Source organism: Rattus norvegicus, chromosome X (assembly GCF_021556685.1).
Source record: "Rattus norvegicus strain SHRSP/BbbUtx chromosome X, alternate assembly SHRSP_T2T, whole genome shotgun sequence".
Lineage (NCBI taxonomy): Eukaryota > Metazoa > Chordata > Mammalia > Rodentia > Muridae > Rattus > Rattus norvegicus.
Genome location: NC_141554.1, coordinates 49,381,300 through 49,404,758, shown reverse-complemented (window position 1 = coordinate 49,404,758; position 23,459 = coordinate 49,381,300). Strand labels below are relative to the sequence as shown.

The 23,459-nt window shown below is 40.7% G+C and overlaps 1 protein-coding gene and 1 pseudogene across 3 annotated transcripts in view; one reads left to right on the top strand and one right to left on the bottom strand.

Moving 5' to 3' along the window:
• The window catches only part of Tbl1x (transducin (beta)-like 1 X-linked), a 156,664-nt gene that overhangs the window by 105,121 nt on the left and 28,084 nt on the right, over positions 1–23,459 (bottom strand).
• Positions 19,449–22,905, top strand: LOC147998218 (centromere protein W pseudogene; annotated as a pseudogene).

Here is a 23,459-nt window from a genome sequence, read left to right as displayed (position 1 = left end):
CCCTTCCTCCTTGAGTGAGTTGCTACCTAGTTTCTGTGATTCTGTCTTAGTGACCTTTCCAGTACACTACATCCTCTCCAATCCTGGTTGTCACACAGTTATACTGGATAGATTCTGCATATCCGTGGATTCTTTAAGTGCTAATACGGATCACTTCTAAGACCTTATCCAGAGCAATACATGATGTGGTGGTTTGAATGAGAAATGCTTTCCATGGTCTCCTGATACCAATGATATCACTAGAAGCAAGTTTGAAGATTAAATGCCATGCACATCCAAGAACCAGGCTCTGGAAGCCATACCTAAAGAACACAGATGAAAATGTCACTGTCTTGAACACATCTCAGAGGATAGTTTAGTAGGAAGACAGAACTGTACAAAGACTATCAGAAGATATTTGACTCTTGCTCCTCTCTTGCTCTTCCCTTTCTGTCCCTGCTCTCTCCCCATTCCCTTTCCCCACTTCTCTTTTCCACGTGCTCATGGCCAGCCTCTACTCCTCCCCCCACCAGCCTCTCTGCCTTTCTCTGCCTCTACTACCCTCATGACTCCCCTCCCCATGCCCTGAATAAATTCTATTTTATACTGAAAAAAGATATTTGAATATATTCTTGAATAGGAAATGTTCCTGAAGGTTCTTGTACCTAAAGGAGTAGATGCCAGTTAATAGGAATGTACAAGTGACTGGATCATGAAGTCTCAGCCTGTTCCTATCTGTCTCTGTCTGTCTCTTTCTCATATCCATGATGTGAGCCTCATTACTCAGCTACACACTCCCAATCAATTATTTCTTGCCTCAGCACCCAGGAACCTAAGGAGCAACAGAGTGACCAAAACCTCTGAAATCATGAGCTAAAAACAAGTCTGTCTTCCTTTGATGTCTATCAGGTATTTTGTCACAGCAATAAAAAGTTAAAACACACATATCAACCAAGAAGTGCTACAGCCCTTGATATATTACATTAACACTGTATGTAAAAGCAGAAAGCCACTGGAAGATGGGGATTTTTTTAGAACAGGGGGATATATGAGCAGGTTAAAAATAAGAGCACAGTCAGAGAAAAAGGGGTAGGGACCATCACACAACACCCCCAAGTCCATCACACAACACCCCCAAGTCCATCACACAACACCCCGAGGGAAATAACCCTTAACAACTGTCCATGCACCAAGTTGTTCACCTATGCAACTTTACTGAAATCTCCTAACAACTTACTTCATTAAGCATTCTTCTGACTCACACACTGGTAAATAGAAGCTAATTCACCCAGGAGCACCCTGATCCTTGTCATTCCCCACATCAGATTTCATGTGGCCTTATGACCTTCAAGGGAACCACAAGAATGCAGTGAAGATCACAAGGTCTCTACAAATTTAAACACATACACAGTGCTCTAAGATATTCCTTGCTACACCCCCCCACACACACACACACAAACACAATCTACTCTCATCCTCATTCCGAATGCCACATGGTGCACAAAGATAGAAACCAAGATTGGCATTTTCTGTATCCTTCATCTTCTCTCTCCTGCCAATTCTCTCTCCCTCCTGCTCACTGAGTAGCATGTTCTAGGCAGCTAAGTCATCCATCTGCTCTACTGCCCATTCTTATCGAGTACTGGGGAAGGGCCTCAGGCCAGCTTCTTCACAGCAAGTGCACATTCACTTTGGCACTGGGCCATACAACCTTTCCCCAGCCACCAGCACCTGCCAAAGGCCTGGCATGCAGACTTTAGGCTTGCCAGCAAGTAAGGAAGATAGTCTGGGGCTCTGAACACATGGCATCTTCCAAACAAAATAAACAGCAAACATCTCCCTGGAAACACATACAAAAAAACATCCCACACATCCTTCTTTACAAAAGGGAAGGTGGGGTGATAGGTGTGGTTCAGTGACAAAGTACTTGCCTAGAATGCACAAGGCACTAAAGCACACCACCACCACCACCACCACCACCAACAACAACAACAACATCAACAACCACCACCACCACCACCACCACCACCACCACCACCATTCATCCATCAGTACAATCATGCCAGAGCAACGGCTCAGTGATTGAATAGCTTAGCAGGTATGCATAAGGACTTGAGCTCAACTCCTAGCATCTATGTAAAATCCAGGTACAGCACCAGGAGGAAAAGACAGAATGGTTACAGAACAAGATGAAGAGTGACAGGGGTACACAGCCAACATCAACCTTTGGTCTCCAAGAACATTTGTACAAGTCCCTATATCCACAGGAAATGTGACGGGCATTCTCTGGGTATTTGGAACACAAACTAGGCAGGAATTATGAAAATGAGATGCTATGCACTTACTAACAAAACTCAGACATCTGGAGAGAAGGAAAAACAAAAAATGTAAGTCAAATGGATTTAAACCTTCAGTTCTCAAACCTCTCCCTTAAATTAGTAAGTACCTTAGCTAACATTTCACACATTCCTTCAATCGCCATTCATTTCTATCGGTGCTCTCCATGCCATGACCTTGACCACAGACAGGACTGAACAACCCACAAAGGCACATCTTTAGTATGATCAGTCACCAAAGACAGATTTCCAAAGCAATCACCTCTTAGATATCGCTTGGAATCCCAACTTCCCAAGCCATCCATATCTCCAATGCACCCACAGAGACCATATCTGGCTTCCACAGATTCCCCAGGCCACAACAGATACAGATCTAGGCCACTTAGTGTTGACTGGATGTTGTCTTAGTGAGGATTTCTATTAGTGTGATGAAACACCATGACAAAAAGTAACTTGGGAAAGAATGTGTTTATTTTACTTATACTTCCATAACCCAGTTCATCACTGCCATCACTGAAGGAAGTCAGGGCAGGAACTCTAACAGGGGTAGAACCTGGAGACAGGAGCTGATGCAGAGGCCAAGGAGGGTTACTATTTACTGAATTGTTCTTCATGGCATTCTCAGCCTGCTTTCTTACAGAACCCAGGATAACCAGCCCAAGGGTAGAACCACTCACAATCACAATAGCTGGGCCCTCCCACAGCAATTACTAAGAAAATGCCCTACAAGTTTGCCTACAGTCTCATCTTATGGAGGCAACTGAACTTCCCTCCTCTAAGATACATTATGTCAAATTGAGCCAGTACAGATGTCAACAGAAGCACAAATTCAAATCAATAGACACCAAGGCCCACAGCAGCTTCATTAACAACTGCCAACAGGCAGAACAAAACCAAGTGCCCACAAATGAATAACCAGAAAAACAAAACCTGATCTATTTCCTCAATGGCAAATGTCCAGTTACACATTACAAAGTGTATAACCCCTGATACAGTAGCTACTTGTCATGCTGCTGTGACAAAATACCTGGCAAGAAACACACATGAGGAAGAAAGGGTTTTTACCTTGGCCCTGAGTTCAATCATCAGCACTTGAGGGAGCAATTAGGAGGGAAGGAAAATGTAGAGAGGAAAAGTGGAGAGAAGGGGAAAGGAAAGTAGGAAGAAATGGGAGGTATGAGGAGGAAAGGAAAAGAAGAAAAGGAAAGGGAGGAGGAGGGAGTTAAAGAGAAAGAGAGGAGGGAAGGGTAGAGGGACAAAAGAAGGATGTAGAAGAGAAAGAACAGATGGGAGATGGAGGTATTGAAAGAGAAGATGTGTAGATCAAGACAATGGTAGGGATTAAGATGATAAATGTTATATGGAAATTTGTGTCACTTTTTAAATTATATTCACTCTATTTATTTACTCACTTTTTTGTGTATGCATACATGAAAGCCTGAACTCACGTGCCTGTAGATGTCTGATGACCTTGCAGGAGTCTGTTCTCTCCTCCTATCACGAGGACCCTGGGACTGAATTCAGGTAGACTTGGGAGTGGGCAACTTTACCCACTGAGATAGCTATCTCAGCCATCCTGCTGTGTATTTTGTCACAATCTTTTAAAGCTAACTAAAATAGCAAATCCTTCTACATGAAGAACCCAAGAATAATGTTATCACTAACATACATGACTCAAGTCCATAATGTGCTGAAGGACAAAGATCCTTTTCGACTTCCCACCATGCCCCACAGTACCCCACTTTGCTTACAATGAACCCCATAAACATGAGCTACCCAGAGGAAAGTTCCAAATGGTTCAATAAAAGGTGTCTCATAACTTTGCAAAAAATCCATGGAGTGAGCCTGTAAATTGCTTTAAGACTGTGTTGGAAAAAAAAAATGATCAGTGACATATTATCTCAAAACCTTTCTAGGACTACTCAAAATTTGGGTAATAGACTTTGAGAACTAGATATCAACCCTTTAAAATGTCTTATCTTGCCATTAGAGAAAAGGAAAGCCATAGCTGCTATAAAAATTCAGAGAGCAGCCCAACCTGCAGTCATTTTTCCCCGTCTGGCATGTTTCTCATGGTGAGAAAGGAAAATGTATGAATAGTATGTCGGACCCTACTCCAATCTCAATTAGCTCTGCTCTGACCTCAACAGATGAGCTCAGAGCCTGATGTGCAACACACGGCAGCCATTACCTGTGTAATCAAAATGCACAGAACGTATTTAACTACATAGGGCACTGCCAAAAAACACTAACACCACACAATCCAAGCACTCTGTGTCAATGCTTAGGCAAACAAGAATTACCCAATACTCAGCATACTTCCACTGGCTGTATGTAATAACCTGTAATGACTAATACTGTGGCTTGTAAAGTGTTTTAAAAAGCATGAAGGCTATAGCTTCAGGTAAGGACTGCCTGTGATAGCTCCACTACAGGCAGTCATAGTACATTAATGATAATGCAATTGTGTGTGTTTAGAAATATAATCTATGTGTTCAAGTCAAAGTTGCTTAATTCCAACTGTTGGATTTGAAATCACTCTACTGTAAAAAAAATTATTCTGTATACATTGTATGACCTGGAATATGAATTCTCATTCTATTTCCTCAGTGCTTTCCACCCATACGCTATCACTCATGTCTTAAACATAAATGGAACTAGGGAAATAGCTCAGTCAAAATACTTGTCATGCAAATATAAGGACCAGAGCTTATTCTCCAGAACCCATGGGTGGTGGTAGTTTTTGTTTAAAAAGCAAAATATTGTGGCTCCAGTTTGTAATTCCAGGGCCAGACAATCAGAGACAGAGAGACCCCTGAAATAAGCTGGCCAGCTTAGCCTAATGGATGAGCTGCTACACACACACACACACACACACACACACACACACACACACACACACACACACAAACGCACGCACGCACACCACTTTAAATTTAATTTATAAACTTCATTATAAAAAACACTGCAAATAAATAAAAAACGCCATATACCAAAACTGAGCAGATGCAAAGTCTATACAACTCAACAGTTAGAACAACCACTCAGAACAGAAACTGTGAAGCTTCACATTAAATCTTACACTTTCAGTATCAAACATATTTATGCACATATCTACCACCAAAACCAAAAACATACATGATGGAATTAGAACTAGAAAAAACAATTAACTTCAAAATGCTTTAAGTGTTTTTTAAAAATGTTTTTAAACACCTGTTTGTCTCCATTCGCTTTACAGTTATCATAAGAGAAGGAATCCTACAATGTCTAACTTTAAAGAATAAAATGAACTTTCAAGATTGCCAAGGAAGGCAAAGGAAAAGGATGCCATCTTTTACTATTCATTTCAACAAGAAATCAAAGCCAAGTTCTATCATCTAAAAAGAGAGGACACAGTTATTCTCACAAAACCAAAAATACTCCTTAGAATTTCTTATCACCTCCTTGGGCTCACTCCCATTACCATCAGTGTGTCCATACATCCACATATCCAGAGAATGTCCCCCAGAGAACACTCCAAGTCTCTGGAGATTCTGTCACCTTATAACTACACAGATCTGTGAGCGTCCTCTTCTTAAATAAATGAAATCTTTACTATTTCTGTTCTTATAGGGCAAGCTAACAGCTGCTGAGCTCTCAGAAATGAGAAAAGGTAAACAAATAATAACATTTAAATTTGAGCAAGATTTAGGAAAATATCCTGAACATCTGAGCTCTGTTCCATGTTAAAGATTTCTAGGACTGGAGCTGGAGAGATCACTCAGTAGGTAAAGTATTCGTCATACAAGCATGCAGACCTGAGTACCATTCCCTGGAACCACATAAACCCAACCACACCACTACAAGCCTTTAACACCATCACTGAACAATGCAGCTCCTCGGTATGACTAAAATGGAGAGCTACAGGTTCAATAAAAGACCTTCCCTGTGGGAAAAGGTAAGTCGGGAAACAATAGAAGATGACACCTACACAGACCTCTCACCTCTGCATGAACAACATACATACTACACAGATACAACTGATGGAAAATCAAGTGTGCTTCTAAACTGAAAGGCTAAAGGGACTTTTTAAACCTAATTTTAAAAAAAGTCAGTATTTTTGAGGAAAAGGATTGAGGAAACAATAATTTTTTCTTAAAATGACACAATTTTTCAAAAGCCACTGATCATTTAAGACCAAAATGGAGCCTGCTAATTAAAAGATAAGTGTTGACATACACTGAATCTTAAACCATCTTTTAACCCAGACAATAACTTCATTTTTAATAACCAAGTTTGTTTTAATTGCTTTTTAACCGTGCTGTCAAAATTTGAGGATATTCTTCACTTTTGGTGATCTGTGGCATACAGGTGAGTAGAATGCCAAAAAACAAGAATGACATTGTTAAACTGAAGCAGATTCCTGGACTCTGCCTCTTCACCTCTCAAGGTCAAGGAAACCCAGAAGGTACCATACTAATTAAGCCAAGTATCAAGGGGACTGGTGATTCTGAAGCTCAGTAGATAGAACACTTACCAAATATGCAGAGGCCTGGGTTTAATCCCCAACATGGCATAAACCAAGCATATTGGCCCCATGTCTGCCTTTGGGAGGTGGGGGTAGGAGGATGAGAAGTTCACATTCCTCAGATACAGAACAAGTTTGAGGTCAGTCTGGGCTATATAAAAATCAATTAATAGTACAGCATGAAATTAAGGTTGATATTGTAGTGTGGGGCTGACAACAGTCTGGCAGATGCTATGCAATGGAGCTACTACTAGGCATTACTGTAGATGCTGTGGCTTGCAGCTTAGATTGATAGTGGCTACTATATTATGGGAGTCAGGTTTGTGAAATCAGTATTATGGAGTTGAGTTGGCCTCTTAATGAGTCAGAATATGCTAGTCGGTAAACCCGGCCTCAGATGAAGACGGAGGTACAGGATGGATCTTCCTAGGTGTCCTATAACCTCATCATAGCCTAGATCTCCCATTTCCAAATACTATTTTCCTCAACATTTTTCTGTGTCCCCTTTTCTTATCCTAGACTCACCAAGCGCTTTCTACACAGTGGTCAACATCCCCAAGTCAGTCTGTACAACCTGAAGCTTTGTGGTCACCTTTGCTGAAACTCAAGATGTGGAACCATGAAAATGGGGAGACACTGACTCTTGTTTCCATCTTCATCTGATGTCCATCATAGCCACCTACCGTTATTTAAAAAGAAAAAGACAAAAACAGAGCAACAACAACAACAAAACACTGATGCTATATAGTTTATCTTTTACTTTCACAAAAGTTCCTGGAATATGAAAAGAAAGGATATAATTCCTGAGATTTTCTTCCTCAAGGACAATTCCAGGGAAGCCAAAGAGAGCTAAGAAAAAAAAACTCTACATAAAATCTAAGAGAATATTGTTGTCAAAATCCTTATATAGTGGGTCCTAAGGAGAAAGAAACAGTGTGAGTTTGCTTACTGTTCTGTTTTTGAGACAAATCTTGTTAGATAGGCCAGGCTGGCTTCAAATTTTCAATCCTGTCAAATCTCCCAAGTACTGGGATTACAGATTCTCACTACCATAGTGTGTTCTATGATAATTTTTGTGTCCCATAAACTTGTCAATTTCACAGACAGGGGCTAGGGAAATGGTTCAATCAATAAAGTATTGCCTTGGGAAGCTAAGGCAAGAAGATGGCAAGTTCAAGACCCTGCCTGGGCTACAGAGTCCAAGCCAGAGAAGGCAATTTAGTAAGATTCTGTTAGTATTGTTCCTGTTTCAACCTCCAGCCTCTAAGTGTGTTAACATGAGGTTAAAGCTATACTCTCAATCTCTGCTACCCTATACCCTCCAGCAGAACACGCAATGAAAAGCAGACTCTACCATCCTCTATCCATCTCTCCCTCATACATACATATACATACACTCTCTCATGCTCTCTAATGTTGATCTCATAATATTCGGATTACATTCTTATAAATACATGCATTCTCTTTCTCATGTTTACATAGAGGCATACATTCTACCATTCTCTGCAGAGACATACACTCTATCATTCTCATCTCCAAGTCTCATATGTGTGTATGTATATATGTATGTATATATACACACACACATTCACTTTCCTCCTCCATCATTCCACTCCACCTTCCTCTCCTCCTCTACTCCCTTCTTCTCCCCTCTTGATCATTCATTTTGAGCCACAGACACCTGCATTTATTAGTCTTATTTGAAAGGAATCACTACTTGAAACAAAATTAAGGCAAGAGTGAACCAGAACACTAACACATAACAACATATTTCAGCACCCTCCTCTGAAGCAAAAAGCAGAAAACTAAAACCTAACATACCTCACAGTTTCCACAGTATCAGGGATTATAGCACAAAAGTCTCCTTGGGAAAAATAATTTTCTCTGTACAAATACATAAGGAAACACACAGGGCACAATGTGTTCATCATACTGTACACTTAGAAAACAATTTAAATGCTGGCTAGACTGGTATTGTTTTATGTGCCATGTCTACTTAAATAGCACAACACATTTGTATGACAGCTACATTTGTATGACAGCTAAAGGAGGCGGTTTCCCTCTGTTCACACACCGATATTGCACAGCATAGTACCAGAGCACTTCCTGAGAGACCACAGTTTCTTCCATTTAAATCTACATAATTCCTTTCTAAAAAGCACACCTCTACAATTCCATCTCAGAAACCTATCTCCAGACCATGTGAGTATTCAAGAGAGGTCTAATAAGGTCCTCTAACAACAGCAGGCAACACCAAGTGCTCCCCTATGGCATTTGCCACAAGGGAGATTTTACTTTTCCAGCCTCTTCAGTCTGTCCCAAATATCCAGATATGTCAGATTCTATATTCCAGACATGAAGTAAAATGCTTGCAATATTCAAATCAAAAAGGCAAGCTCATCTCTAACCTAAAGTGCAGGAGGCAAGAGTCGTAACAGGGGTTTCGACTTGAGCATGCATCTTACGCTGAGCAAGAGCAACATATTCTCCCACTCTAGCTCAAGTAAGCTTCCTTCTAGAATATTACAACTGTTTCCAACAGCTAATTTCCTTTCCCTTCATTGTTTTTATTTCTCTTGTACTGCAGCACAGTGTATCAGATAATACTAATCAAATGAGGTCAGCAGACAGTGTTAATCAAGCCACTGAATGAATGAGCAATGGGGATGGGAACAAGCCAGGTTTCCTGATAGAACTTCAAGCTATAGAAAACAGAAGAAAGAAAAAGGTCCAGGGGTGTTCTGGAAATATCATCAGTCTTAGAACTTAGAATGTGATGGGGTGGGAGGTGGAAGCTGCTTTACTTTCATTAACTAAGCTTTCACAGATTTCATAATACAGGTGATAAATCTTACTGGGATTAGCAACTCTCAAGATTCATCAACAGATGGCACAGGCATTCCACAACACTCAACACTACTTTGAAATGGTAGTAGCTAATGCGGCCTGCCAGATCATGTTGTCTGAACTATTTCAGAAGCTGACGAGATAGTAGGCACAGTGTTTAGTGTTTGCCATACAAGCAAGAAGACTGTGATGATTTGAATATGCTTGGCCAGGGAGTGGCACACCCAGGGAGGTGTGGCCTTTTTGGAGTAGGTGTAGTCTTATAGGAGGAAGTGTTTCACTGTGGGCATAGGCTTTAAGACCCTCATCATCTAGTTTCCTGGAAGCCAGTCTTATTTGCCTTCACAATAAGATGTAGAACCCTCAGCTCTTCCTACACTATGCCTGCCTGGAAGCTGCCATGCTCCTACCTTGATGATAGTGGACTGAGTCTCTAAACCTGCAAGCCAGCCCCAATTAAATGTTGTTCTTATAGGAGTTGCCTTGGTTATGGTGTCTGCTCACTGTAGTAAAACCCTAACGAAAACAAAGACCCATGTTCAAATCCCTAGAACCCACCTAAAAAGCCAGGCACAGTAGTGCATATCTGTGATGCCAGCACTCCTATGGGGGTCGGAGGGATGGAAGAAAACAAGAGAATCTTCAGAAGCTCAAGGGTCAGCTAAGAGAATGGTTGACACCCAAGGTTGTTCTCTGACTGCCATATGCCATGACATGTACGTGTACACACACACACACACACACACACACACACACACACACACACACACACACACTACAGTACACACAAGGGTGTGAGAAGACAGAAGGGGAACAAAAAAATAAATGAATAAAACACACATGATGAAAAAAGGAAAATCTCAGAGGTAACCTGTATAGTTATCTTCACTGCAGCATGTTCACAGAAGCCAAAGGCTGGAAACAAACCAAATCAACAGATGGATGGCTAAACACTGTGTAGTATATACATACAGTAGAAAACAGTCACTCTCAAACACATGACACAATGTAGATGACGCTTGACATTAAGCCTAAAGGAAATACAATTAGCCCCCATAATACTGCATAACTGTGCAACTCCACTTATTTATGAGGTCAACAGAGAACCCAAATCCAGAAACAAAAAACTAAGATACTGGGCATGTGGCAGAGGTGGGGTGAGACATTATAGTTAGCAGGGATAGTGTTTCAGATCTACAAGATTAAAGGCATTCTGCAGAACCTCTAGACGATATAAATGAATGCTCTTCCCAGAAAGAAGTAATACACTTCAAAAGTGACTGACAAGATAAATTTCATATGATATACCTGTGAAACAAGGAAGAAGGAAAGAGTAACTACCCAGTAAGTCATTTTTTAATAATATTGCTATGATCATAGTGTCTCATTTCTTCCTTGTGGTGACTATTTTAAATGTATTTAGAAATGATTGAGACCAAAGGAGCTTTGTTGTCTGGTAAAGAGAACTCAAAACAAAAGGTTCAAGGGAGCTTGGTATCAGAGGAAAGTCAACCTAAGAAGCAGCAGCACACAAACTCTTGCCTACAAAGCAGGCGGCTGGCACATATGGTCATTGTATAGGGACTTGCTTGTACTCCTGTTCCCAAGGCTGAAAAGCCAGCCATGCCTGTTTTGGAAACATCCTTTTGGCAACAGCATGATGAGGGCTACTTGTTATGAGGAGAGAGCCCAAGGGAGAAGAGAGGCAACCCCCAGTCTCATCCCTGCCACAGGTGAACAAGGGACAGATATAGGGAGGTAGAGAAATTGAGAAGGCCATGACTATTAAGTTCAAGGGAGACCAAGGGGGATGGATGCCAGAGTTCTCAGTTATTCCCTAAACATCTCAACTCAACCACATCATTACCCATATTAAAACATCCTCCAGAACCTGGGGAGGTAGCTCAGGAGAGGACCTGAGTTTGGTCCCTCAAATTGATATTAAAAAAAAAGTAACACCAGGACATGATGTTATGCTTTTATAACCTCAGGGTAAGGGAGATGGAGATAAGAGAAGCTCCCAGGCCAGCCAATCAGACTGCCAGAAGGCTAGCCTACTTAATAAGCTCTAAAACAGGACTTAGGAGAAAAGTCAGTGAGTTCAAGTGCTTGCTTTGCAAGTATGAAGGCCTATGCTTTATCCCCAAAATGTGTTTCTGGCTTTTTGTTTTAAAGGTGTGCATGGTAGGTCTGGCAAGTAATCACGGACCTAGGAAGGCAAAAAATGTAGAATCCCTGGGATTTGATAGCCAGCCAATTGAGCCTGATTAGCAAGCCCCAAGACAATGAGAAACAATGCCTCAAAAAGGGGGAAGGGAACAAATGAGGACCACCTAACGTATACTTTTTTAAACATGTGCACACACAAATGGTGGTGGTGGTGGTGGTGGTGGTGATGGTGGTGGTGGTGGTGGTGGTGGTGGTGGTGGTGGTGGTGGTGGTGGTGGTGGTGGCGGCGGCGGCGGCGGCGGTAAATCCTCCTTGGCAAGAATTCTTTTTCTCCCTACTTTTGAAGTCAGACCTGTCTCCAAGGAGGCATGTATCCACCACCTCCACATTCATTCACTATTCCATGTCTCCCACCTTCAGCCTGCTACAGACACATCACATTCTTATCCCTGAAATATTATGGTTTTTCGAAAGCTGCCCATGTCTTCTGTCTGCCAATCCCCACTTCTACAGCTGTACCACTGGACTCTATCAACTCCTCTCTGGTCACTGTTCAGGGCCTCTGAAGTCCACCTGCCTTTTAGTGCTTGCTCTCAGCTTCACCTATCACCCAAACCATCTTGTGGGTTCTAGTGTGAGAAAATGGTTTCAAATTCCTGTTTGCAGATCTTCCCAGCACACCTTATAGTTCCTAAGAATCTCATGAAATCATAACTGCTTGGTTCAGCAAAAACTAGTCTTGAACAGGTGAAAATTAGTTCTATGGATTCAGAAGCTGGGGTCCCTCAGGAAACAAAGTTTTATACACATGTACACCAGTTTCTGGCTTCCTACATAAAAGGAAGGTACAGGGCCAGGACTATTTAGGGAAGTCATAATGGAAACCAGAGGCAGACCAAATACTTCTGCAGTGAAGCCAGACTGGACTGCAGGCATGGGTCCCACCCCTGCAGCCACAGTGTCCAGGAGATGCAGTGAAGAATGCCAAGTTTCTGTAAGCTCTCATCCAACCAAGAACTAACCCAAGGCCCTCAAGATTGCTCAGTGGTTCATGCTTGCCATCATGACTCAGAACCCTACTCCCATCCCTGGAAGAAAGAATACATGGTACAAGGAGAGAATCAACTGCTGCTGGTTGACTTCTGACCTTCACACATGTGCATTCCTGCACTCATATACACACAAAATAGTTTTGTTTTGGTTTTCATTTTAAAGAAAAAGAACTATCCTAGGCCAAAGAGACCAGAGTGTCTTGAGCCCACCTCCCAAACAAGCTATTTTTAGATCAGGTCACAGTAGAACAGGAAAATCGAAGAGATTTCTCACTCTCCATTTGTCCAGGTGCATTTCAAGAGGGTTGCATGAAAAATTACCTAGAATTCGGGGTTGGGGATTTAGCTCAGTGATAGAGTGCTTGCCTAGCAAGCACAAGGCCCTGGGTTCGGTCCTCAGCTCCAAAAAAAAGAAAAAAAAATTACCTAGAATTCAATAACCTTCTTTCTTCGAACCCCTTTTCTACTGCTCATCGGAACAAGGGGGGAGGGGTTGCTTGTCTGTATGTATTTGCGTCCGTGTGTCCCTCCATCTTGAATGCTTTGAAAAACAACACAGTGCTTGGGAAGTAAAAGCAAAAGGATCATGAACTGAAGGTTATCCTTGGCTACATAAAATCCATCCCTCTCAAAAAGAACAATAACAACACAAACACCCCCAAAAAGTAAGCCATCTACCAAATTTACAGCTAATAGATGAAAACACTAACTTCCTATTACACATGCCAGAAGATGAATTGAGAAAAGAAACTGAAACAAAGAGCCATCACCAAAGAGCCTAACACTTTACATGCTTTCCTCAGAAAAGATTTTTCTCTCCAAAAGAAAAGAATGATAAAGTTCCATTATTATAAAAATAGGATCTGAGTTTGATCCCCAGAACCCATATGGTTGAATGAGAGGAACAACCCCAGATATAGCCGCCTGCCACATACCTGAAAACATATGGAGACTAAATGCTTTGCACATTTGGGTGTGGACTGATTGAAGGGGTTGGGGGGAGAAAGTGAGACAGTGTATTATGTGTGTACACAGGTACATATGCATATGTGTACCCATGCATGCAAAGCCAAAGAACAGGCTTGGGTGTCATTTTTCCTTGGGTGCCATCCTCCTTGTTTTTGTAAGATAGGATGTGTCTGTAGAATCTGGGCTCACTAGGCAGGGTAGGCAGGCCCCAGAGATCCTCTGGCTTTTTACAAAGGTTCTGGGGCTGGATCTCAAGTCCTCATTCTTGCACAGAAAACACTACATGAATTAAACTATCTCCCCCAGTCCCAACAGTAAATGCCATAGGTTTCCCTAGGCAGTCAAGGCAGTTCATCACAACCCTCACAACACCCTTTGTAACATGACAGCCACACACAGTACATGAATACACAACACAGCCATGTTCCTGTGAAACTCAATGCACAAATGCTAGCTTTAGAAATCTCTATCACTTTGACCAGTCATATTGTCTCCAGTTCACCTCCACATATACACACTGTACTTATCAGTTAAAAGTATAAAAGCCTTTCTGATTCATTAACTGAACAAAACCAGGTGACAGGTTGGCCTCTGCTTTAAAAGACTGCCTCCAACTACAACATATTTTGTGTATATGTACACTGACATGTATCTGCAGCTAGAGAATACAAGGTATCTTCTCCTCCACAAACCCCCTTGAGACAGGGTCTGTTCACAGAAACAGGTAATTGTCATCATTGTCCCCTAACCCCCTTCCACAACCCTTACCCCCACTAGGATAGGCACTCATCTTCCTGTGTCAGCCATCCCCAGGAATGGGAGTATATGTGGTCACATCTGGCTTTTTTTTTTTTTTTCGTAGATGCTTTGGGCTCTGAACTCAGGTCCTCACACTTGCTTAACCCATACATTATCATTTCTGCAGGTTGCTCTTACACACATGACAGGGTTTCTACACTGATGGTCGTTGGGCTCTCAAGAGTACTCCTGAATTCATATACTCCTTCATATCATCAGTTATGGCATGAAATCCTAGCATTTGAAAGAGCACCACACTGTCCCCAAACCAGAGACTTAGAAATCATGCTGGCTCACCTCTGACCATCCCACTCTTGGTGTCCCTACAGCTCAACTATATAACAAGAAGCATCTCTCCTGTGGTGCACTCTTGTCCTCTCAGCTCCAGTGTCACACCTAAGGCACTTCCATGCTGACAACAAAGGCCAAGGAAATGTTCCAGCTACAATTCTAATTATTTTTCTTCTTTTTCTGTCCTCTTGAAGTGCAGTTTCACTTTCCTGCCAGGAGGCCACACTGCTGCCCTCCCCTGGCAGGCCAGGTTCTCATGATGAAAAGGAGGGGATGGTTCCACCAGAGCTTCTCTTCTTCGGTCTACTTTCCTGGGCCTCTTGGCTCCTATCTTACCTCACCACCCTGCCTCATTCATCTTTATCTACTCAAGGATAAACCTAACAAACTGTACTTGGTTAAATTTTATATCTAGACTGTAATAGTCCTTTAGCAAGCTTCTTCTGTCCCCTGTAATGGGTTACTCCTTATAATCCATAACAAGGCCACCTTCCGATCAGTGCAGCTTGTGGGAATTAAACAGCAAAGGATAGCTAGCTGCCTTCGTACCATTTTCCAGGAAACTGCTGCTACTAAACTCTCACCTCATAGTTGCCTCAAAAGAGATCTTAAGGTAATCCTTAGCAGCACTGTCAGCTTGAGGCAAGCCTGTCTTCCCCTTCCTCATTCCACCTCACAAGACCATGTTAACCGTATCCCCAGGCTTCTCCCAGACCTAGGTCACTAATAATTCATTTTCTGTCTCCACACATAAAATAAACTTTGCTTATTTCAACCCAAAACCTCCACAGATGCCCATATGACATTTCCCCAACTTCCTATTCTATGTCTCACTTGCACAAGCCAGTAAATGAAGGAGCTTTGGCAGCTAATTTCTATGGCTGAACTCTCAGCCAGCACACATCTAACATTCTTGATGAGAAATGCCAATGCTATGAGTGTCATCAATTGCGGAAATGGTTGCTGAAATTAAGTACTGCCACCAGTCCTACCTAACACAGTCACTGTTAGTCATTAACCACCACCAATCTTGATATCAAAGCATGTGTCTTGAAATAAAAGCATGAAAGTAACCTCCTTGCTACGTTGCACGTGGACGGAACATGCACATCTATTAGGAAAGGGCTTCACAACCCAGCAAAGCACATCTTGGATCCCAACACTTGGGAGGCTGAAACAGGAGAGTCTCCAGCCTGAACTATGTAATAGTGAGATACTGTCTCAAAAGGAAAACAAACCAACTATGATGATTAGGATGAGGAGGAAGAGGAAGATAGTAAACAACTATATTGCTTTAGCTCTTGGACCTCATGAGATAAAGATCAAATGGAAGATATGGTTCATGACCCAAGTCATCATTTCCATTCACATTACATCACATATTTAGCTGATTTGTTCTGCATTTTATACTTTCTAGTGGCATCTCAGTTAAGACAGGCCCTGAGTCATGAGTTCTGGAATCAGTGAGGACCATGACTATCAATCATACTGGATCTTCCAAGAAAGATTACAATTACCAAAATTATTCAAAAATTCCTGCCAGAGGTTACAGCCTACAGCTGAATGAGTTAAGGCAAGGAACCCTGCACAAAAATAAGCCTTTCCAATCAGGCAAGAAGTATGCTAGGGGTTTCTCATCTATAAACACTGGCCTCATGCTGAGTCATTTGATATAAAGGATTTCCCTCCACCCTCATAGAAATCTAAAGACAGCACTAAAAATGCAGCAATTCCAGATATCTGTCCCCAGCAAACCATGAGGACAGTGAAACTATCATCCTCCCATCTTAACATCTAAAACACAGGCACTAACAGCTCCCTGACCTGCAACAACACAGAAATCAGCCACAGGTTCCTCAAAGGTCAGCCTCATCTAGAAAGACGGATGAATGTGCTAACGGGTTCCTCACCTAGGTTCACTGCAGGAATAAGCCTCTGCTCTGGTGCCAATAATAGCATCTCCTGCATAGTCAATCCCCTGTAGCTGGTATGCCAGTGCAGATTTCTGCAAGCACCATGCTGTAAAACTCTTCACAATCCATTCAGGACATGCACAACGATGTCCACTGTACACTTCAAGAGTTCACAAACTGTTTTTGGATACTGGGAAGGTACAGGTTCCAACCCCATGTTAGCTTGAATGCAGAGTCTTTGTACATTACCTATATGCTGGGCAGAGATTACAGACACCCCAGAGCATTGTGCAAGCTAGGGAAACATTCTACAACAGAGACACATCCCCAGTCCTCTTAAGTCCTCTTGACCATGAACACCTTTATTCTCAAAATTAGCACGTTACATATTCATAATCACTATATACAAAATTAACTGTAGGTGTTTGCATTATTGAAATTAGACACATGAAAAAGTCCTATTCTTGTGTGAATAAAAAACAAAGTCATTTTAAGCAAGTTTCAAAACTACATCACAGGGTTGATGCAGGGGTATAGTTCAGTTGTCTAGAAAGAAACCAGGCTTTATAGACCTCATTCTTACTTGCTGAGAACACAACTCACTTTCCTTGGGATATCAGTTCTGATGAACCCCATTACCTGTGAAGCTTCTCTGTTTTTCTCCATTAACAAAATACAGGAAGCATTTTGTTTAGTCTGTTTTGTGACAGAAGGTCTCATGTAGGCCAGTGTGGCCTCTGACTCATGATGTGGCCAATGAGGATTGTCATCATTATGAACCTCTCTCATCAACTCTCAAGTCTGGGATTACAGACATGTGTGCCTTATGTCCAGTTTTATGAATTGCTAGGAATGCAACCCAGGGCTTCATGCATAGTAGGCAAACACTCTGCAAACAGAGCTATAGCCTCAGCCCTAAAGGTAGTATTCCCAAAGGGAAGGCAAAGATTCAAGGCAGGAAGGACATGAAGGTTTCTAAAGCAGTGAAACTACTATGTGGTAAAGCACAGGTAGACACAACTCCCTTATATATTCATCCAAATCCAGACACATAGATGACCCTGTGAACTGTGGACTTTAGTAACCACACTATGTAACTTCAGTTACCAGCACACACTTTGGGTGTATGAGCTTGTGGCTCACAACCATGTAACTTGAGCTCCCCAGGATCCAATGCTTCCTTGGGCAGTTACATACATGTGTGTTCACACAGAGACACAGATAGGAAAATAAAACGTTTTAAAGGAGGGGAAGGTAGAATTGATGGCTTAAGCCAGCACGAGAAAAGAGAGCAAAGGCAGAAGTACGGAGAGGAGAATTGAACCTGGACTATAACTCTGTCTCAAAACACCAAAGTAGAGCTAAAGAGATAGTTCAGTTAGTAAACTGCTTGTCAGACAAACATGAAGACTGAATTTAGGTCACAGAGTCCACACACAAAGCTGTGCACAGAGGACTACACCTGTAATTCCAGGACTGTGGAGGCGAGACAGGAGAACCTTGAGCCATGCTGTCTATGCAATAGCCAGCTGGCTAGATCTGTGCAACACAACTGTCCACCTCTGGCTTCTCCAAGTACATGTATATTGCATCCTCATACTGACATGTGCACAAACAGGAAGACATGTACATATATACGCACATCAAAAAACCACCCTCACAAGTCAATATTTAAGAATGGACCCCTCACTTTTTATAGCCACCCACAAGTAGATTGCCAGATATTATTTTAACTTGAGCTGAACTCCAACATCTATGCAGCTGAGGGTGACTCTGATCTCCTAGATCTTCCTGCCTCTTTCAAGTACTAGCATTGGACATATATGAGCTTCTATGCCTGCTATGTACAATGCTGTTGGACAGACACATACGTGGATGCCAGGCAAGCATTCTACCAGCTGATCTACGCAGTCCCAGCCCTAGATGCACTGTTTTACTGTTGTGGCTTCTATTCATTGGACATGAACATGACTTCAAGATCAAGTTTGGAAAGCTAGTTTGTAACAGAAACCCTATTTAACACGCCCATTGCTTAGAAATGTACTGTCCTACTTGCTGTCTGTCATACCTGAACATTTTTTCAGTAACGCACTTTTAAAACAGGACTGAGTTTTCAGCACTGAAGAAATCAGAAGGAAAAGTCAGGCAGTAGTGGCACACATTTTTAGTACCAGTGTTCAGAAGGCAGAGGCAGGCAGATCTCTGAGTTCAAGACCAGCATGGGCTACAGAGTGGGTCCAGAACAGCTAGAACTACACAGATAAACCCTGTCTCAAAACAAATTCTCATGGACTGAAACTTAAATTATAAACAGCAGCAACTAGCCATCATGGGAGCTCTGTATTTAAATTCCTGACTGCTGTCCTTTCCTTCAAAAGGCTGCTGGTTGAAGGCAATTTAGATGCAAACAGCAAGTTTTGTAGGAAAAAAAAATGGTAGTCATTGTATCTAGGGTAAACATCAGAATAAAGTAGTACTTAGACCTTGAAGAAATCATTGTAAAAAAAAAACAGTGATTATTTTCTGTGATTTATATGGTTGTTTTCATAAGGGAGCTTTACAGTCTTTGCATGACTTTAGTCACAACATGGTCCTGGCAAACCTGAAACATCTTGCATTATTGAATATCACAAACTGCACAATAATGACTGAAATTGCAAGGGTAAGGTGCTCCTTCAAGAAACATGTATATTAGCTCTAGGTTTTGGTATAAGGAACTTGTTTTACTTTAAAAATAACTTTTGTGTAACAAACAATAAATATGTTTCTCAAAGCATTCAGCTCCCTGCTGCCTGCAAGGCCATATTTCATCCTTGAGTGACCCTCTTTCTCTGTTGGTCCTGCATACCTCAACTACCAACACTTGAACATGGGGCTTGAAGAAAAAAGGGGTCTGGACATTCAAGGACTGGCAGTAAAGTACAATCTCTGGTAAGCTAGACTCCAGGATTTGGCAGGGACATGGAGAATTCCCCATCACAGAAGCAGGAATATATAGTTACTAAAATGCTTGTTAAATGAGAAGCACTAACTATTTGCAACATTTACAAATACAAATAATCTCCAGAAACAAAGAATAACAGAGGGAAATGAAGGATAGAAAAGGGGGAAGGAATGGTTTTCCTGGTAGAAGGTAACTGTTTAATCAAGGAAAAAAGGCTGTCCACAGTGGAAAAAGGAGAAATGTTTAGTCAATGATCTTCATCTCCTCATGTTGGTATTGAGGACTGGTTGCCTAAGGTCATAAAGATAGTGCCTCAGGTGGTTCCAGTTGCTATACAGCAAATGCCTGTGAATCATCATTATCCTTAAGGTTATGTTCAGATTAGTTGGAAACCTACAAAAATGACATCTGAAATGATTTAAAGATGCAATGGTGGCATATGGAATGCATTCATTCTATGTAAGTTCAATTTTAAGTAACTTGGCTACATGGAATAAAATTATTGCAAAAATTGGAAGGAATTAATGGCAACTGGAACTGAGAACTCTGCAAGCTGTGATTGCTTTTCTGCTAAGGACTAGTAACACTTGAATTCCAAGGAATGATGGGCATGGCTCCACTGTTGCAGTGTGAGGTAGCACAGCTGGTCCAGAACTTAGAATTTTCTTGTTGTTTGTTGGCTTGACTTTTGTTTAAATGTTTCTTGTTTTTCCCTAATAGTGGGAATAACTGAGTTTCAATGGTGTCTTCATAAAAAAAATAATTAAAACAAGCCCAACTTCTAGTACAAAAATAATCACAAAAAGGACATAAAGTACTAAGCCAATGCTATTTAAATTTCCAGAGGTATTATTCATTCATTATATGGAAGATGATCCCTTCATTATCTAATTAATGCTTAAATGAATGCTTAATTTTCATAGTAAATATTGAAAGAACAAAATTTCTAATTTTGAACTATATCATTGGGTAGACTTTTACCTATTTATCACTACTGAGGATATGGCTCTTTAAGTTGCTTTTTCAAAGCTCTCAGTTAAATTCTATGAAAATGTAACACCTGAAACAGGTTATTAGCTTATTAAATAATGTGGTTGCTAAGGCTTTAGCTCATAAGTACACAAAAATTATTTTCCACTAAATAAAATACAGGTAAATTATCTATTCCATGCTATTAATAATCAGCAGGTCACATAAATATGTTATTTGGAATCTAAAAAATTATTTTTTCTTAAGATTTTATAAAAATACTCCATGGATATTGATATTGCCTAAGGTTATATTTTAAAATCCTATAGATTGCTTTCTATACTGTTATAACTGGCTCTTGAAAAGAACAAAGAACATGTTTACACACAAAAATTCCACATATTCCACAAAAAAAATATTGTACCCACTCTGGGTTATACAAATCAAAAGTCTAAACTCCCTGTAATCGAGCAGGCTTTATTAGATGTTTCCTTTATTAGATGTTTGGATATTTGAACTGACTTGTTTATTTAAATTTGGATGATAGTTTAATTGATGGAGTACAAAGAATCAAAAGGCTTATGGTCATAATGGATAGTTTTGAAACCCCAGTTTGCACATCTTCATCCAAAATGGGTATCCTTAAGGAATGAACACTGAAGCTCAAAATTAACTTACCTCATAAAAATTAGCACATGAAGGATAGAGGTACACTGTGAATGGAAATCGACTTGAGAGAGTAAAAAAGATGTCATAGAAGGATTGTGAATATAAAAGGGATATAATAAAAGGAAACATTTGGAATGAGGTACTTGAAAATTAAGTTAGAATGGATGAGACATGAATAGTTTAGAGATAGAAATAAAAAGTAGACAAAAAAAGCTTAATATACTCATTCAGTTCAGTGTCCTTGCTTTAAAAATAATAATAAACGAATAAATCCAATTTTATTAAAACATACAGATCTTTCACTTGCTTGGTTAGAGTTACACCAAGGTATTTTATATTATTTGTGGCTACTGTGAAGGCTGTTCTTTCCCTAATTTCTTTCTCTGCCTATCAGTTGTATAAAGGAAGGCTACTGATTTCTTTGAGTTAATTTTATATCCAGCCAGTTTGCTGAAGTTGTTTATCAGGCTTAGTAGTTCTCTGGTGGAACTTTTGGGGTCACTTAACTACACTATCATATCATCTGCAAATAGTGATTATTTTGACTTCTTCCTTTCCAATCTGTATCCCTTTGATCTCCTTTTGTTGTCTGATTACTCTGGCTAGAACTTCAAGAACTATATTGGATAGGTATGGAGAGAGTGTGCAGCCTTGTCTAGTCCCTGATTTTAGTGGGATTGCTTCAAGTTTCTCTCCATTTAGTTTAACGTTAGCTACTGGTTTGCTGTATATGGCTTTTACTGTGTTTAGGTATGGGCCTTGAATTCTTGATGTTTCCAGGACTTTTAACATGGAGGGGTGTTGAATTTTGTCAAAGGATTTTTCTGAAGTGACAATCAGGGAGTCTGCATGTGTTAAGGTTGTATTGTTTGGTCTTCTTGTGGGACTTCTAACACTGGGAGTAAGAACTCAATTGCCTGTTTTTGAGAACAGCCTTGCTAAGAGGAGAGGTTCTTAGACTGGTTGTAACTTGATATGCCTTGTTTGGTTGATATCCCTGGGAAGGCTGTTCTTTTCTGAAGGGAAATGAGGAGGAGTGGATCTGGGGGAGACTGGGAAGTAAGGCAGGAGGTATACTGGGAGAAGAGGAGGGAGGGATGTACTGTATGAGAGAAGAATTTTAAAAAAGAAAAAAAGACTTTGGCAAACAAACAACAAAATATACTGAACTGGAAGCCCAGACTGAGGGAAGTGCGACCCCCAGCACCAAAGAAGGCGCTCTCCACCACAGTCTCCTGGTGGATAAAAGCACAAAGAGCCCCATGGCTTTCTCAAGCAGAAAAAGCTGCACCTCTGTCTGGAGAGGTGTTGTGACCTCCTGATTCATTTGAATTGCCTACTCTTTGTTCATCGATTGGCAGAATAGTCCGGCACAAATGCTTGTGAAAGGAAATCTACAGTTATCAAAAAGGATTATGTACTGCCTGCAGCAAAGGTAATTCTGAAGAAGAGCAGAGGTTAGTGGTCAACATGCTTAAGAATTCTAAGATGCGTTAATTTAAGTGGTAACATCATAAAACACTAGGAATAAATTTATATTGTGCCTGTATGAAAAAAATATTTGACTATATGAAAAAAAATAGTGAACTGCTGGCACCTCCATCTCTAGAAAACACTAGCAGAAAAAAAAATCAGCCTAGGAGAAAAGCCTGAACAACTGTGGCTATTACTGGTAAAAAGCAGCACCTATAAAATTTCTTAGTCCTAAAGAGTTCTTTATTACTATTTTGGATTAGAATGTATTTTTGTATAATGATAAATTCCTAAGGTTATAAAGGTATACTCAGGTTAACAAAAAATTAACTAAGAGATAAGTCTAAAGCTGTAAAATCCTACTCTTATAGAAACTACTATAACATATTGTAAACTGTTAAAGATAATTAAGACATACAAATTGTCAATCACCTTATAAACAATCAAATTTTTAATGTGCTCAAAACTCTGTAGTTATGCTAAGTACAAATTTAATACATTTACAATGACAAGCTTTGGCCTTCTATATGTTTTCAAGGTTAA